At 39.7% G+C, this 17758-nt stretch overlaps 1 protein-coding gene across 4 annotated transcripts in view; it reads left to right on the top strand.

Moving 5' to 3' along the window:
- Nucleotides 1-17758, top strand: part of SORBS1 (sorbin and SH3 domain containing 1) — a 165749-nt gene that overhangs the window by 34560 nt on the left and 113431 nt on the right. For 2 of the 4 annotated variants that reach the window (XM_085065484.1, XM_085065473.1), the window contains exon 2: nt 6530-6585. The gene's annotated coding sequence lies outside the window, so the exon portion shown is untranslated. Of the gene's footprint in view, nt 1-269; nt 611-6529; nt 6586-8398; nt 8419-17758 lie in introns of those variants that run through there. The other 2 variants (XM_085065471.1, XM_085065472.1) reach the window with 2 other exon arrangements.

The raw sequence follows: 17758 nt of genomic DNA, 5'->3' as shown, positions 1-17758 counted from the left end.
GCCTAGAAGGGGCTAGATCAGCTAATGTAATGTTTGTAGGGTGCTATTGCTGAAGCTTCTCTCTGTATATGTAAAAACTATGCTTGATGATACCAACTTAATCCTTCAGAAGTAAAATCGTGCTTTTTGTTTTGATTCACTTCCATTTACGCAATAGCATCCCAAACCAAGAGCTGTCTTGGCATTTGCATGAGGCACGTGCTTCTGCCCACAAACAGCCAGTAAGATAAGTCAATAAAAATAAGCCATGCAAGGCATGAATTGCTTAGAGATGGATGAGACCTAATAGGCTATCTACCCCTCCTGTGTGCCAGGGAAGAATTGCTTCAACTGGATTTGCTTAAAGGACAGATGAATAGCTGAGTAAAACACAGGATCACATTTTCTGTATTATATGGTGGAACAGCTTTTATGCTTCTGATTTTACATGTATATCTAGCTTTGAACCTCATAAACAGCAATATTCTAGAGAAATTTTTTTCCAGGCTCTTTTATTTAAAGTGTGACAGTGGTCTGAAGAGAAATTGTTCCAATTGCACAGATGTGCAGTTTTGCTTTGTGGAGTGATTTTTACCTCATCAAAGGAGAACAAGAAGAAAGGCAAAAATCTGTGAGTATGGCTGTCTATGAGAGTGCATGTGCATGTGTGTATTTGACAGAGCAAGAGGATCATTTGTGAGAATAAAATTCTACTATTTGCCTGGCCATAGGGAGGGTATCTGAGGGTATTTCACAAAGGCAGCCCATTGGGAAGAGAACAAAGGCCTCAGTGCATTGTGGCTGTGTGCAGCACACTGCTAATGCTAAAGCCAGCTCCCATTTCCTATTAAAGTAGTGTCTCGCATGTTCATGAAACACAGGCAGTGATGCAGCATGATTCAGCTCACTGGGAGCTGATGCATCTGGTTCTGACACAGACAGAGAAGGTCTCTGTGGCCAAAAAGAGAGAAAAACATGTTGGTGCTGGTGTTCTAAGCAGCTTCATCTGGTGACTGGACAGGGAATTGCAGGCACGTTTGTTTCATTGTATTAATTTTTTGCATTATTCCCCTTTTGTCTATTATTGTTTTCTTACCAGTATTTGGATAGAAAAAGAGCTTTGTCGTAAATTATGTTCATGTCCCACTTCTTTCCAGACCTGACATGTTTATATATACAAAGAATTATGGAGGAATTAAAGAGAGCACCAAAGAAGCTCAGGAATTCTTTGGTAAAGCTTGCCACGTTTTTAATAAATGGGCATATAGCAGAGGGAGTGAAATCTGTTGCTCAATACCATAATAGGCAGTGCAATGCTTTTGCCTCTCTCTGTCATCTTTAACAGACGAATTTATTTTTGGTAATGAGACATTTATCTTTTCCTCATCTATTAAAAGTCAGTTCCAGTGTCAAAAATCAGTTGGAAATAACACAAAGAAGTTTAATGGTGAAATGTGTTTCTTCTGGATGCTTGTCACAGCTCCATCAAATCCTGGGGATCCTTTTTCACTTTGTTTGGTGTATTTTTGCCTTGCTTGAACATGACTTTCCAGATGATTTAGACGTTTTTCTGAGAGCATCAAATAATGGTGTGAATATTTAGATCGTGTAAAGTTGCTTAAAGAAATTATTTTCAGGGCAATAATTAATATACCATCAGTTTAAATAATTGTTTTTCAACACTTTTCTGTGTGTGGACCCTTTAGGAGTTTTTGTTAGTGGCAGATCCCTGGCTATTTGACTTAAATCTATTGAAAGCAGACTTTTCTTCATGGTCATCCTTGAAGCAGTCTACAAAAAGACACATATCAGAAGCAGCCTGGTTGGACTCCCCTGGTTCCATAGAGAATGAGTCCACATAGAAGTAATTGTGGTAAAATAATGCTGTTAGCCAAAATATTTGGGCTTTGCATGTATGTCTGGTCCTGACACAATTCAGTTAAGAAAGTATTTTCACAATTGTGGACAGAATAATTAATGTCATGCTTATGCAGGTCAACAAGCAGACCACTTTGCTTCATCTGTCTGTAGAGAAGCTAGATGAATGCAAAGGGGCTTTTGTAAGCATTTTAAAAAATCTCGTGGGATTTATCAGATGCCTTTCAATGGGTTTTTAAACTGTTGTATAGCATTCTGCAGGTGGAATATAATTTTCCTAGTGAGATCTGAAGTGCTTGACACTTGGTAAAAGAACAACTCCCTCCTTTTAGGTTTGTAAGCATGATTCCTTTGAAGAAGCTGTCTGGTGCCTTTATGCACCTCCATTTTGTTAGCTATAAAAGAGGGGAACTGGCCAGGATATCAGAAAGGCTTGCTGATGTGAAGTGACCCTGAAGCTTATTCCAGGACATTTATTTTCAGAAAGTGTTGAGTATTCATAGTTTGAGAACCATTTGAAGTATTTACGATTCATACCAGACACTCCTTTCAGTCTTAATTGACATGCATCTCATAAAGGTGACATAAGACTAATACTTTGATACAAGGAATGTTTTGACTTTTTAGCTGATAAAGTGCTAATTATAAGAACCATAACCTGTCTAGCAACAGAACTACAGATAAGGAGCATTGAAAGGTTACTATTCCAGAGGAGTTACATCATCTAGCTCCATGGATGAAACATCTTTTCCATGGAAGAAATTGCATTCTACATGGAAGGGATTCTCTTCTGTACTGTACAAATCCTACAATTGTCTTTACCTACCCATTTCCTTTCACTCTTCCGTTCCTGCACAGAAGTTATTCTCCTCATTTGGCTCCTGCTGTACTATAAACAATGCTATCCTTTCTTCCCCGTAGCGCCCTACACCCACTTTTGAACTACTGTGCTAGGATTACAGTCCTCATAAGGCTAGAGGGGGAGAAAAAGTGTCCCTTTATCTTCAGCTTCCTTTAGGGATATTTGCTTGTTCTTTGCATTACATAAGTAATTTTTTCCAAAGGCATGATCATGTTTGTTTTTAGACCTTTCAACGGTAACATTACTGCTGCTGTGCTCCTTGATGCTCTTCCTAGCTTTTTGTTTAAAAAGACATTGAAAGTTAGTGATTAAATTGGGGGAAATGGTTCATTCACATTGTATACTGTGAGTTAACCTTGCACAGGGACTGCTTTGTGATGAAAAGGGACAAGTGCTCCAAAATGACAGAGGCAGGAACACTGTTCTGTTCCACCTCCTTCCCCCCTTTTCCCCTGCACTCAGATTTTACAGAGATTTACTCAGATTATTTTATATGGATGCTGACTCTGATGCTTCACGTACACTGCAGAACCAGGCACGTGCGCCTTTCACAGGCAGCATGTGGAAAATGACAGCCATCACATTATTTCAAGTGTCACAGCAGTCATCCTTTGATGTGCCAGACTACTTCATACAGGCGAGAATTGGCACTGTGTTAGACTCCTTGTGGGTAGAAGGACGGATATACATGCTCTTTGTTTTCTAATAAGTATGTGCTTCTGTATAAAGCACATACTTCTTAGAACTAGAACCAGTGCTAGAATAGAGCACTGGGTGGGGGGATGTTGTTTGGTTTTTATGGTTTCTTTGAAATGTGGATTGTGTTTGCCAGCATGTTTGAGCTATGGAGTTCAGCTCCAGAAAGGTCCAGTGATTATTCCAGGGCTCTCACCATGTCTTATCCAGCTTTGACAGACACATTCTCTTTGCCAGGTCTTCTAACTGGTTTGTGCGTGAATACTTAACAGGTATTGTCTATACTTAACAGAAGAATTGTCTGGGAGGTTCAACAGTGCACAAGGAAAAAGTGAAAAGCTCACCATGAACAGTAATTACAAAGGCTGGTTTGATAGTTATGAATGAGATTTCTACATGAGATGCAGGGGAGGTTGCCCAGAATATCTCCTCCTACCTCCAGCAATTTCCAGTACCATAAGATCTTTAGTGATGGTATCTAGGATATGTATTTTTGCTGCTTCTACCTAGATATCCAAACATTTCACATTTCTAAGTAATCTAGAAAATTTGCTTGAGCCCCATTTTGCATACTACTTCATTTAAAAATTAATAATTCGGATAGTGTACTTTCATGTTGCTCAAGCTGTTCCAAGCTGCATGGTTGCCACTTAACCAAAAAGACTATTGCACTTGACAGAAAGGAAATCTCTGCATGTTTTGCCCTCACCAGATCCTTTTGCAGGGAGCGGGTGGCATCCTGGATACTGTTTCTTGAAGCTATAAATCAGCAGTTTAAAAGCCGAATTTCATTTTGCTGTTGCTGACTTTCAGGCTGTTTGGAATGTGGTTGCAATGTGTGTCTGATCTTCAGGGATATCCGTAGGAAATGTGTTACTGATTGAACTTAATTAGACTTTCAAAGAATTTCTCCTCCATTGCAAACCAATGGAAAGAACAGTCCTTTGCTGCTCTGAATTAACATTAGATAAGAATGGTTCATGTCAGAGTTACTTATCTAATGGCAACACTTAGTATTGCTGCTATTCATAATAATGTTTGCTTCAGCATACTTAGGCTTTTGGCTGTTTTGTAGTGTGTGGAAAATCCATGATTTTTCTTGAGCAATTCCTACTGGAATTGGTATATGTGTCTCACTTACTGTTCTCGGCCTTTGACTCTACATTCTAGCAAAAGCCATCCAGGACTTCATTTTTTTTGTAGAGGTCTGAATTTGTTTTGTCTTGTTTTGTTGCTATTTCCAGAGGCATTTATTTGTGTGGCTGAGGGTAGAGCATGATTTGAGTTCAAAAGCTTTTGTGCAAGTAAACAATTATATTTGTCACATTACAGGCAACCTGCAGTCAGCATTTGCCCATCATAAATTAATATGGGGGGAGGAGGGGAAGGCAGAAATAAACTGTATTTTCTGTAACAGCACTGGCATTAGAGCATAAGATAGACATAGGATAGGGTTGGTCCAGAGTAAGTATAGGACAAAAATGGAAAATACAGCTGTGCCATTGGTAGTGTGCCTCTCATTTTTTCTTTATTAGAGTTCCTCTACAGGGAGGCCCGCACATCAATTTGGGTGTAATAGGGTTACTCTTCCTGTTTTACAGACAGTAAATGAAAAATGAAGAGCTGAATGACACAGGAAGACAGAGAGCCAGGCTAGGCATGCAGGCAAAATTTGTGCTGCTGAAAGGGGCTTTAGGGTGTCAGTGGCACCACATGAGACCTGACTGGTATGCCCAGTGGTGTTATGGCACGGCGATGGGTTACACTGTGCAGAGTGGTGGGCTTTATCTATTGATTCTTGAGGAAAACGAGGATCAGAAACTGAGGAGATAAAGTGAAGAGGGATGAGGTGTTCCTAGCCCCAGTTTTGACTTCTGGGTTTCAGTAAACAGTGAGGCCTGTTGCTTTCCGAGAGGGAGGAAGAGGTAGGAAAGTTGAAGGGCAATTTACTTCCCAGACCAACATTGTGACAGGGAGGAAAAAATTCTTCACTGACTGGAGTACCAACAAGAACATATGAGCACATGCATAAATCTTGTGATTGAATAAAGGATCAGTAGGGTAGAAAATCGCAATTTACTTCCCAGACCAACATTGTGACAGGGAGGAAAAAATTCTTCACTGACTGGAGTACCAACAAGAACATATGAGCACATGCATAAATCTTGTGATTGAATAAAGGATCAGTAGGGTAGAAAATCTCAGAATCCTAGAATGGTTTGGTTTGGAAGGGACGTGGAAGATCTCCTAGTTCTGAACCCCACACTGTGGGCAGGGGCACCTTCCACTGTACCAGTGGCACACCCACTGTATCCCTACATATAAGTATCCACAGCCTGTGTCTTTTGCAAGTAAGAAGACAACTGACTAAATAGTAATGGTCAAAGTTCTGAAGCAGATTTCTTTGTATATGAAAACTTCTGTACTAGTTCTGCCTCTCACATAATTTTGTATTAAACACAACATAGTAAAAGTAGTATTAAAACATTCATATACATCAATCAAGCTGTCATTTATGTGGCAAGCTGGGAGAATTTAGCTATTTGCAAACTTCTGTGGTATTTTTAGAAAGTTTAAAACACTCTTGAAAAAATTCAGATATGATGAGTAGAAGTTATTCTGCATAAAGTTTCATGCACGGTGTTTTCATGTTTGTCTCTATTTCAACCTGTTATGGAATCTAGTGATTTCTTGATACCAAGTGAGTCTGTGTCTGATGTATTAGATCAAAACATACTCCTGTCTCCAAATGCTAACAGCAGCACATTCAGTTCTCTGGATTTCAGGAGCTAAAGTAGGTGTTGCAGGAGTTTGGCACTGCTTCTCTTTACAGAATGATAAACACACATGATGTTGTCTTGGGTTTCATAGACACGTGGAGGCTGTTGTCTTATGAAAGCTGATTCATAGACAAATGGGGACTCTTAGCTTTAAAAGATAACAAGGCTAGTTGAACTGGATGAGCTAGAAATAATTGTCAAATTTTCTTGCTTACCCCAGGGTGGTGCTTTCTTTTATTTTAAAATGAGAGAGCTTTTTATTGTTCATTTTTTCTAACAGCTGCTTTACATTATTGGATTCTATAACACTTACTGGGTTTTTTTTCTTTTCCAGGAGTCAAGAACATACCTGTAGAGCTGCAGCTTCTTTTTCTCCAAGCTGTGCCCAAGGTATGTAAATGTATGTTACACACTGTTACTCTCCTCTGTGTTCATCCAAATTGCAATCTGGAAATTTCCAGAAAAGAGATTCTAATCTATTGGCAGGAGACAACTGCTTCCTTGATTTTTTAATGCAGTATTTCAAACACAATACATAGGTCTTCTAGAGAGAGTTGCATTGAATCAGAACTAAGCTTGAGAATTAAGTTTAATGCATACAACAGTGACCATCCTTGTTGCCAGTACACTGTTGCAAGTGGTCTTCCAGTTTGGGCTGCCTGTTAATGGATAACACGTGTTTCAGAGGCTCAAGAACAAGAACAGAGCTATTTAATAGCAGGTGTACACTGACTTCAATGTGTCTGTTAATTAATGATTCCCCATATTATACTCTACCTCCTGAGCAAAAAACGTGGCATAAGGGAAGCACTGTCTCATTCCCTTGCCAAGTCTGGGAGTCTGCCTAGCTCTTTGTAAGAATGTCTAGATTTCTAGTTGGGCACTGAATCAAGGCTGTACTGCTCCTCTGCAGCTTGGTACCTGGAGGAGTTTTTCCAGGAGAACTGCCTGACACAGAGAAAGTGGTTTCAGCAGATATGTAAAGCTTTGACCTAAAAATAGAATAACATGGTAAATAAGAACCCGATGTTCAAAGGTTCAAAGCTGTCCTTGCTGTCTAGTTTGTTGTATAACTTGGAAGAATTGAAATAGCTTTTGTGTTGATAATTACTAACATATGATTGCAGAGTTAAGAGGAAAGAATAGTGTTTTTCTATAAATGTTACTGTAAAAGCCCATAATATAGCATGCTATTTCTTTTTTTTCTTTTGAACAAATGTAAAGAACCATGTGGCCTAATGATTAATTTTATATATAGATAAAAAAATGCAAAATTCCCAAATAAAATTCTAATTTCTAATGAATTGTATATATCAGCTTGACAGTGCCTGCCTAGTAACAGAAAGCAAAGTATGATGAGGAACAGTGGGACTCTTTTTTGGTTTAGTGGGTTTTTTTCTTCCTTTTGAACAGAGGGTGGGAAGTGGTTCCTTTGAACTATTGTACCACATAAGCTTTGACTGCAATTTTTGCTCCCCACTGTACCTCTTAAGCACACACCACCCTCTTGTAGCTGGAGCTACAAGAGCTGGAGCTGATGTTGGCCCAGGTTCTCAATGAGCCATAGACAGGGAAGTGCTTGTTCTGAAAGAGATTTCAGTGCTGCAGGAAACATGTACATTTTCTAGCACTGCATTTGCAAAGCCAGATATTTCCTGACCCTGTGTGAACTCACCAATGCTGTTCTGCCTCCACAGACCCCTCTTTTTAGTGGGAAAGAAAGAACTGAGAATGAGTCGGAATTAATTTCCGCAAAGTTTTCCCAAGTAATTCTCAACCACCCATGGGTTTTCCTGGAAGATTGGTATACAATAAGCCTTTGTCTCCAAATGAATTTATTTATTATTTTTCAATCTAAATGCCTAGCTTGACCCCACTTTTAAAGGGCTTTTTAGTCCCCAAGGCTTACCAGCTCATCATTGAAACAAACCTTCTGAAGATGTGACTCTTCTGTGAATATATAAGGCATATATATAAGGCAATATATGTATAAAATATATATAACGTATTTGTGTTCATACAAGAAAGAATGCAAATTAGTCTTCATATCTGAGTCCAAACTGGTTACATTTTAAAGAACCAGGGACAAAGCAAATCATCTATGAAAGATGCTTTGAAAGTTTTATGGTTTCTACAGAAATACATTGTTGTGAATTAGGTCTGGATCCTTGACAAAACGTGGAGGGCACACTTTCACCAACAGGTTCAGAGTTCCTACAAGCTGTGAGTATTGATCATGTAAGATTAATTGCTCAGTTTACTATTCTTTTGATTATTTAATTGGGTACTTGAAACTGTGTTCTTTAGAGGCAATGTAAAACAACAAGCAGATATCCGTCTTCTCCTCTTTGTTTTGAGTAAGTTTACATTAAGCACAGGGGCATTGTACCACTTGTCCTGCTCATGATGTAACAGTTAATTTAATTTGAAAATTATGTTCATCAATGAGGCCTTCACCAAAAGATTTACATTCTCCTGTGAAAATCCTCTTATGTGTGCGCTCTGATATTTGATGAGCTGGAAAGTTTATGAAAATTAATACATCTTCAGAGGAAATGTTCCTGATACCTGTTACAGCAGCTGGGGACAGGTTTTGGTGCAAGTGTTGAACATTTGCAACTGCGTGGAAATTTCTGCAAAGAGTTCAGCTTTCAGTCATATAGGGGCAGATTTGCCAAAGTGTTTCTATTCTGATCTTTCTGAAAGACTCTGCCCCTGACTCATTTGCACCAAGCAGTCCTGCCCCTCCCTGCCCCTTCCTTCAGATCTGTGATAATCATCACTTGATGAGTCATGCACACCTTTCCTCCCAGGCAGATGGTAATTTACACCAAATCTGAACTCTGAACATTGTGTTGGTTGCAGGTAAATAGATGTTGACTAGTACCGAAATCTTGTCGTGCATAATCCTGAACATGAGAGAAAAGACAGTTATTAGCTCATCTGTTCTACTGCCATGCTGATGTAGCTGTGGCCCTGCAAGGTAATTTTGTACTGCTTAGTCCAGTCTCCATTTTTGAAGTGGTGGCACACGTGTTATGCCTTGGAAGAAACGGTATAAAGTCCAATAGATTTCACTGCTATAGGATTTTTTTTCTAATAAAGTTGTCTTTTGCTTGGACTTGCTTCCACTAGATTTAGCTCTTTTTCTTTCCTAATGCACACTGCCATTTGGGAAAACCTTCTTAATTCATCTCTTGGTCAGATCTCTTTCAAGGCTAAGACATCAAGAGTACTGTTATGGAAACTGTTTTAAAAATAATTGGAAAGGGAACCTGATCCTAGGATGCAGAGTTGGAAGTGGTCAACTGGATGGGCACCATCCAGCACTCCTCATTTCAGAGCCCTTACAAACACACCCAACAGCGATTCTTTATATGCTTGGATTTCATGGCAACAGGGCACAAATTGTTAAGATTGTGGGATAAGACTTGTCATCACCATTAGGAGCAACCTGATATAGAAACAACAAACCCCAAAGTTTTCTTTCCATACAAATTGTGGAAATTTGTGATGTGGTTTGTTTGTCTCCATGAGTGTTAGCGTGAGTCTCAATGACATGAAGGCCTGACACTCCTGCTGTCCTTGTTGGATTTGCTCCATTAGCATCACCATTCATTGGCCCTGAGGCCAAGACATCATACATTTCCTGTTTGTTTGAGTAGTGGCTGCTTCTGTGGTGTCACTGATGAATCACTCAGCCTCTATTAGGTCTGAAATAAAAAATATGCATCTGATCTGCCACTGGGGTTTCTGTTTCACTATTAATTCTACGCAGGACATGATACAGTCAAGCCCAGAGGAAAATCATGCCAAGATCAGTGTGAAAAGAGGAGAGAACCATTCTATATTCTTCAGCCGACATTAAGTAGAAAGCAAAGACATGAAAGATTTGTTTAAAATGTTGTGACCTTGTGGGTCTGGCGATAGATAACATACCGGAGATGTGGTACAGTGCCTGTAGCTGAATGCAGCCTCACATCCATGGTGCTAAGCTTTCAAACTCTGTCCCGTTTCAAACATGGAAAGACTAGATAAGGCAATTTCCAGTACTACGATGGTTCATTAGACTACTTCAGCTGTTGCATCCTTTAGCTTTGAAACTGCAGTGTCACCAAAAAACTGCATTTTTTTAAATTCCAGAAGCTTCTGACAGTCAGCAAGGATTGTATCCAAATAGTCGACTGAGAACTAGCACACAGCTTGTTCCAGCAAATGCATTAGTACCTATTAAACATTTATACAGCAGCATAAAGTTAGACAAGGATTCACAAACATAAATATGACCTGTTCTTTGCACTGTGGAGTCACCAGTCTCAATCCTGCCTAGATAATAACATACAGCACAGCTGCTTATAGGACAAAGGGTGAGAAATGTTGAAGCAAAAGTGATTTCTGAGAAGGTGGTGAGTGGAGAAAGGGATTTGCAGGTCTAGGAACTAACAAATCAGAAGGTGTAAAAAGAGTGAAATAGGAAATGAAGCAAGATAACAAGCTTAGGAGGTAGTAAAGAATGGAGAAGAAGTGTTAGCTATGAGATAAGCTTGAATATGAAATGGCCAAGAATGGATAGGAGAATTTTCTCTTACCACCTTTTAACATTCAAATTATGTGTCCAGTATGCAGATCTGATAGAATGTGTCTTGCAGATATTGAGGATGGGACAGAATGCAATAAAGTTTGAGTAAGTCTGTGTCTTCAAAAGAAGTACATGTAGTTTCTTTGGTCTGTCCTGATCAAAACACAAGTGTCCTTTCATTACCTTTTAGTCTTTGGAGCACTACACTTTTTTTTTTTTCCCTCTCTGTGCTCTACCTGGGAAGCTTCTTTTGTTTATTTGGTGCTTTCAGAACTTAATCTCTTTTCCCTAGATTAATACTGAATTCTTGAGATTTCTCACAGCTTTTCTTTTTTATTTCTTTTTTTAAAAACAGCAGTATCAAGGAATTGAAAAACAAAGAGTGGTACAGATATTTTTATGTGTTGCTTGGAACATGTCCTGTATGGAAACAGTGTATAATGAGCTTCTAGCCAAATGGAATCTCAATAAATCTCTAAGTCTAGTGAACTGTATAGGAAGAGAGAAGTAGTGATGCCATAACATGAGCTGGTGCTGAGCAGAACTGTCTAGAGCACTAGATAGCCCCAAAAAAACCCCAAGCCCAAACAAAAAGAAACCTCAAGAAACCACAAAATCCCAACAAGCAACAACAACAACAAAAAAACCCAAAACCACAGCTAAAAACCTCTGATGTCCTCTCTTCTCTGTGAACCCAAAACTGTCCAAGTGAAAGTGTACATAAAGCAGTGAGATAGTTGGTGTTGAGAAATAATTGCCATCACTTGCTACTTTCCTCCTTGCTGCCTATTGGCAGTATTGGGTGCAGCAGGACTCCACAGCACTTTTGACACATCCAGATTCATCATTAAAATGCATTCAATCTTGCCCATCTTGCTGGGAAGCTTTTCACCTATTAAAACGAATGAGTGCAAGTTCTTAGTAGTTCATTAAAAATACCATGTCAGTGCTACAAAATTAGGCATGTTTCTGCCAATTTTGGTTGGTAGTGTCTTGAGGTTTTATCTGAAATCTGGTCATAGTGAAAGACTCTGAGTATACAACCTTAATAATATGTAGCATTAATGTAAACTTTTGCCTGTTTATGAAATACCAGAAAGTGAAATGACACAGCTCAAGTCCTGGAGAGAGACTCTGGGTAAGGCAGAAAATGAAATGCAGGACTTTGCCTAGGGCTTTTCAGTGCCTACGCACCCATTTTGTTCCTGCAATAAATCTGCATGTGGCATTTGGAAAGCAAAATTTTTCTTCGCCCAGTACTACGCTTAATATTCTCAGACTATTACACTTCTCTTTGCTCTCACTCACTCCCACAGTAATTTTTAATATACAGATATCAGAGGAGTTACTAAACAATTGGCTGAATGCAACGGTTTTTATCAGAGCCCCTTTGGAATGTGGGAAATCACATGCTGGAGAGCTACTTGCACAGAGACAGCAAATTCAGGAGTAATGCTGTCAGAAAAGGGATGTCCTGCCACCAGCTTTTGTTCTCTGACAGGGCTGCAAAGTGAGGGGGTTGGTCACACTGTCTGCCCTGTCCTCTCTTGCCAGCTCGAGGCCATTTGTGGGGGACAAGTGCCCTGACTGTAGGACACAGAAAAACAGCACAGCCACTGGCTACTCTCTGCTTGTCACTGAGACCAGAGTCAGGGCTTTAAAGAATGAAATCCCTGTTGACAAGTATTTTGTGGACTGTCTGTGGTTTAGACAAAATCCACATGACTCTAGTTTCTAGTTTTAGGTTTGTAGGTGCTTGGGTTCTTCTGGTGATTTCTCTCTTGGCAGCTTTGGCGCTGCATGCTCGGATGCTTACCTGCTCCTCGGGGCAGGGCTGGCGCACCAGCCTATGGAATGCAGTTATTCCTTTGATGGCTGTGTTCAGGACTTGGCCTAAAGTGAGTAGGTCTGCTCAGAAAAACATAACATTGCTCAGGAGGGGAGGGAAATGCTGCACCCATCCCTCTGCTGCAAAACCCTCTCTACATGTGAGTGACAGGAAGTTGTACTACCTTAAAATGGGTGTTACAGTACTGGTCCAGCTGGAGTTTGTTGGTTTAGGTCTGATCTACAGTTAACATAAGCTTGTGAAACTGGCTTGAACTGGCTGATATTGAAACTGATTTTTGAGACATGAAGCAGAGTAGTGGTAATTTGTATAAAAGCCTACTGCCACTGCAGGCACTGGCGCCAAGGAAAGACTGATGGAGAGTGGGAAATGTCACAGAGAAGGGGGATGGGACCTGTGAAGTACCTATAAACTTAAGATTTGTACCTGTAAATAAGACTTCAGTGGCAGCTAGAAAGCAGAAGTTTTATTAGAAGGGAAAGTGGCAAGTGATACAGATATTAATCCTATTTAACAAAATATTTCCAAGAAACAAAATTTAATCCAGAAAGAAAGCCAAAAACAAACCAAAGCCAAAGCTGATCATCTGAAGGTGAAATGGAGACTAAAGGCAGTGCCAAGGTTAAAGCTTATTTTTGTCTCCTGCCCATGTATTATCATGGAAGGAAAAGCAGAGACTTTTTTTTGCCTGCCCCAGAACCAAGCTGGGCAAGTTGATTAAGGAATACTCTAGGAATATGATCTGAAAGATCAAGGAGATAGATTGTTACTTGCCTTGGAAGAAGTGGGGGTGGGGAAGAAAATTGAGAGTGAAACACGTGGAAAACATCTGGTCCAAGGAGGCATTTTAGAATAAGCTTAGGCAGAAGGGAAGAAGGAGCAGCTGTGCAGCATGCAGGGACCACCAGGGCTGCAGTGATAAACAGGAGAGAAAAGGAGGCAGAGCTAGGATAAGGCTTCAGCCAAATCAAAGAAATAGGAGAGGGAGGACCCAGACTGGAACTTTGTGACCAAGAGACCTCTCTAGTCTAGACTGAAAGTGCAAATTTGAAGCGTCTGTGGGTAGTGCACTGCCTTTAAGCTAGACCCATCTCGGAAAGGAACAGGGTGTTTTGGATTTGTGCTGAAAGCAGGGTAGGTGGTGAACACAGAGACCAATTTATCCGAATTGGTGTGTCCTTCATGGAGGGGGAGATACACCCTGTAATCAGGAGGAAAATTATCTGCCTGGAGAATATCAGGCCAGCCAAAGAGGAATGGTGCTAGGTTAGGGCTTCCAGACCTACCTCTCTTCCTTGACAGTCAATTCAGATGTCTGGTTTTTTGTCTTTAAAAGGGCCAAGTGCATTGCTCTGGAAGCACAAGTTTACTTGTTCCCAAATACCTGGTTTCTTGAACCTGAGTTGTTCTCTCAGATTTTACTTTGTTTCACTGAACTGTAAAAGATCTTTTAAGTTCTTCTGTGGATCTGTGGTTTCAGGACTGGTGTAAACTGATCCAAGTCCTGGCTGCTATTGAAAGAATATGGCCCTATCCCAACTTCACCCTTACTTTGTGTTAGCTCTTGTGTTGATGTGACATGATCAGGTGAACTGAGAATGAATTCAGCTAAAAAATTACCTAGCAAAGACAAAATGGTGCCTCACAGACATGGGGTAGCTGCTAAATGCCTTTGTCAAGCAGGAGGAATACCAAGCTGCAGCTTTCCCAGAATTTCTGATTTGTTTCTTGTATGTGACCCTGAGGCTTCTGGTACTGATAAAAGCTTTTGTATTATGTTAATCAGTGATCTGATAATATGTGGCATCTCCCAGGTCCTTTTTTTCTGGAAAGTAAATCCACCATCCCCTACCCTTCCCCCTTGCTGAAATTACACTGTCCTTATTTCTCTAATGTCTGACTTGATATCTTTTACATGGTGCTCACGGGAGACTGATCCAAAGCTCACTGAAAGCAGTAACATGATACATGTTACTGATAGCAGACTTTGGATCAGAAATAAATCCATTTATTATGCCTTGGGGTTGTACTGTTTATACTCCACAGCTCAGTTTCTGGATCCCATGGTGTGTCATTAAAGACAAGTCTAAATAAAATTCATCCTGTGCAGCCCATAGCCTCTATTACCCTTGAATTTACTGGTAGTTCTTCCTATACTTAGAGGAGTCCTAGAACAGATCTAATCCCTATTTTCATAAAATGGGTTTTTTGGATGAAAGCATCTCAAAGTGCTTTTACAATAACTGTGCTCAACCAATTTCATTGCAGCTCTTTCTGTGGTTGTGCTACACTACCATTCCCATAATGAGACACAAGAAATTGCAATTGAGGGATTGCTTCCTTGCAAGTTGAAAAGAACTGTCCACAGACGGGTAGAGTTATTATACTGGATTTTGGTTGGGACTAATGTCTTTTTCCAGCCTAGGTGGGCTGGAGAAAGAAAACCAGCTAAACTTTCCATGAACCACATTAAAAGAAAGTTTCGCTTCCCTGGTGAGAAAAGCCACTCCCAAAGCAGAATGCTTTCAGGGTGGGTGGGGTAGGGAGCTGGAAGGGAGAGGCTTCACGATCCAGTGAATAGATTGAGACTGTTGAGGTTCTGCTCAGCATCTAAGATGCTGGATCACATTGCCTTAGTTGGCCAGATTTCCAAGTTAGTCTAGTTAGTTAAATTTTATTATTTTTTTTAATGGATCCTGAGAAATGTGAACTTTCTTTGCTCATTAACAGGGTGGGCATTAAAATATCCCATGGGACTTCATATTAAGCCTTGCAGTTTGTGGTGACCTCAGTCAACATGAGCCTTATCTTTCATGGTCATGAAAAATGCTAAGCATGGACAACTTGCTGCTCTCTATTGAGAAAGTGCTTACTTCTTTAAAAGATAGCATTGCTGAGGAACATTTTAGGCTGAAAGTGGGAAATAAGAGCTCATCCTAAAGTATTGCACTTAGAATCTAAGGTTGTGTCTGATTTCTGAGGCCCACTGATACTAGTTAAGAAACAATAGCCCTTTACCCCTTTTTAGGGATTTGTGATGAGGGACCAGTCAGGATAGATATTCATCGACAGCTTTTCAGTGATCTTTGTCTCTGTGGAAGCACAAAGCTGTTGTTCAAGGCAGACTATAGAAATGGCTTGAAAAAGTCAAATGTGGGAGAATTTGAGAAAGATCCCATGAACCCCTTGATTATGTAATAGAAACACTGGTCTAAAGCCAAAGTTAATAATCTTATGTATCCTAAATTAATAATTACAGGTATTAATAAAATCAATGTGAATTTTCCAGAGATAATGGCATCACTAGTAATAAAGTGCATGCCATTCCAGAACCAAAAAACAAAAGTTGTTGTTTTAATCCTTTTGGCCATCTAGTCCATTTATAGTGCAACTCCCCTCTCCTTCTCAATTTTGAACTTTAAAAAATTGTGAATGTTTCCAGAAGGAAACAATTGGTGATGTAAACTGTATAACAAAATGTGGCAAAAGATCTTCGGTTTTAATGTCAGGAATAATTGCATTATGTTTTCAGAATGAGACAGAAAGTTTTCACTTTTCAGCTTTGAAATCCCTTCCTTTCCTTGAAAAACTGTTCTCCTTTTTGTTTCCTCTTCCTTAATCTAAATACCTTTGCTCTCCTTTCCCTTTCATCTCTTTACTTCACCCAATGGAAAAGAGAGTAAGTAGAAAACAGAATTGGGAGAAATTCACTAGTATCCCAAAGTTGCTTTATTACTTAAAAAAAAAATGTATTCTTAAAATAAGACAAGATGGAAACTCTGAGGAGCTGCACAGAAAATCTTGTTGGATTGAAGTTGCTGCAATTATTTCTTAAGCTGTTTCATCTCATAATATAGGTGTAACTCTCATCAACTGGGCCTGCTAAAAGTATCCATTTAAAGGTATCCATTTGCACCTTTAAACACCATAGCAACTTTCCTGTAAAAGTGCTTATGTTTGAAGGCTTTGTGCTAAGGTGCTTGTTCAGAGGAAAATCACATTCATTGAATGACCATTTTCCTCCGTAACACCTAAGGGACTTCCTATCCAGCTATTGAATTATCAGAAGTTTGCTTATTTTAGGGGATTTTGATAAAGCTGCTTTATGAAGAGGAATGCCTGTGCATACAGAAGCATCCCAGAATATGTCCCATTGGTACTGCTCTCTCATCATTTACTGAGCAGAATATAAGATTGCCTCTTGGCTGTTGTTTCGATGACAACATTCCACTGAGTTGCACCTACTGCACTTATTCCATCAGTCATTTCCTTAATGTCTTCTCATTTCCTAAATGTCTTCTTACATAAGAGATGTCGTTGCAACTAAAGATAATAAGATTTTCTCCAACCCTCACTTGATTCCTCTTGATTTACCATGCAGCTTTTAGTTAAAAGAGGGATAGAAAGGGTGGGGAAGAGAGATCTCATTGGCTTCAGTCAAGTTTTGAAATGGGGAAGGTAAGACTGCACCTAGGAAAGATAAATTGTCTCAAAGTTACTTTTAATTCTGCTGGTTCTGTAGCAGTAGGTACATAAGAGAGTGAAAGGGAGGAAGGATTGACCTGTCAGAAATAGGAGAATTGGAATCAAAGTTTGCTGCCACAAATGGATCAAAGATCAGGACCTGAAGATTATTGATTAAGGCCTGTGCAGGAGGAAAGAGAATATCTGTTCTTGTTCTATCATCCTCTACCCTGCTAGGGAGGGGATAGCACTTACCCTGCAGGTTGGGTGAAGTGAGAGACTGGATAGGAGTAATAAGCAAATCCTTCTTTACATTTGTGTCTCCACCATTTTTCAACCTGTTAGCATTGAAACAGTCAGATTTTTTCTAAAAGGCTATTTCAGCATAGTGTGAAGCCTTACACAGGAAACGTGCATTTTTCATGTAGACCTAAAAGTCTATGATTTGTTTCTGATGACCACACATCTTGTACAAGCATAAATTTTTGACCAGCCTAGGTTTTAGAAATCAGCTTTCTCTTTCTGAAGCTGTTCTACAGCTTAAAGGAAGTTTCTGTCAAAGATGGCATCAGAACTTTCTTTTAACTTGAGGACAAATCCTGACTAAGAGAACAGGATTATATGGTAACCTGGATTACTTAGACAAGAAGTAACTGAAAATGGGCAGCGTC

The sequence above is a fragment of the Lichenostomus cassidix genome, chromosome 6 (genome assembly GCF_008360975.1).
Source record: "Lichenostomus cassidix isolate B80296 chromosome 6, HeHo_3.0, whole genome shotgun sequence".
NCBI classification, from domain to species: domain Eukaryota; kingdom Metazoa; phylum Chordata; class Aves; order Passeriformes; family Meliphagidae; genus Lichenostomus; species Lichenostomus cassidix.
This window is presented reverse-complemented; position numbering and strand designations above follow the sequence as displayed.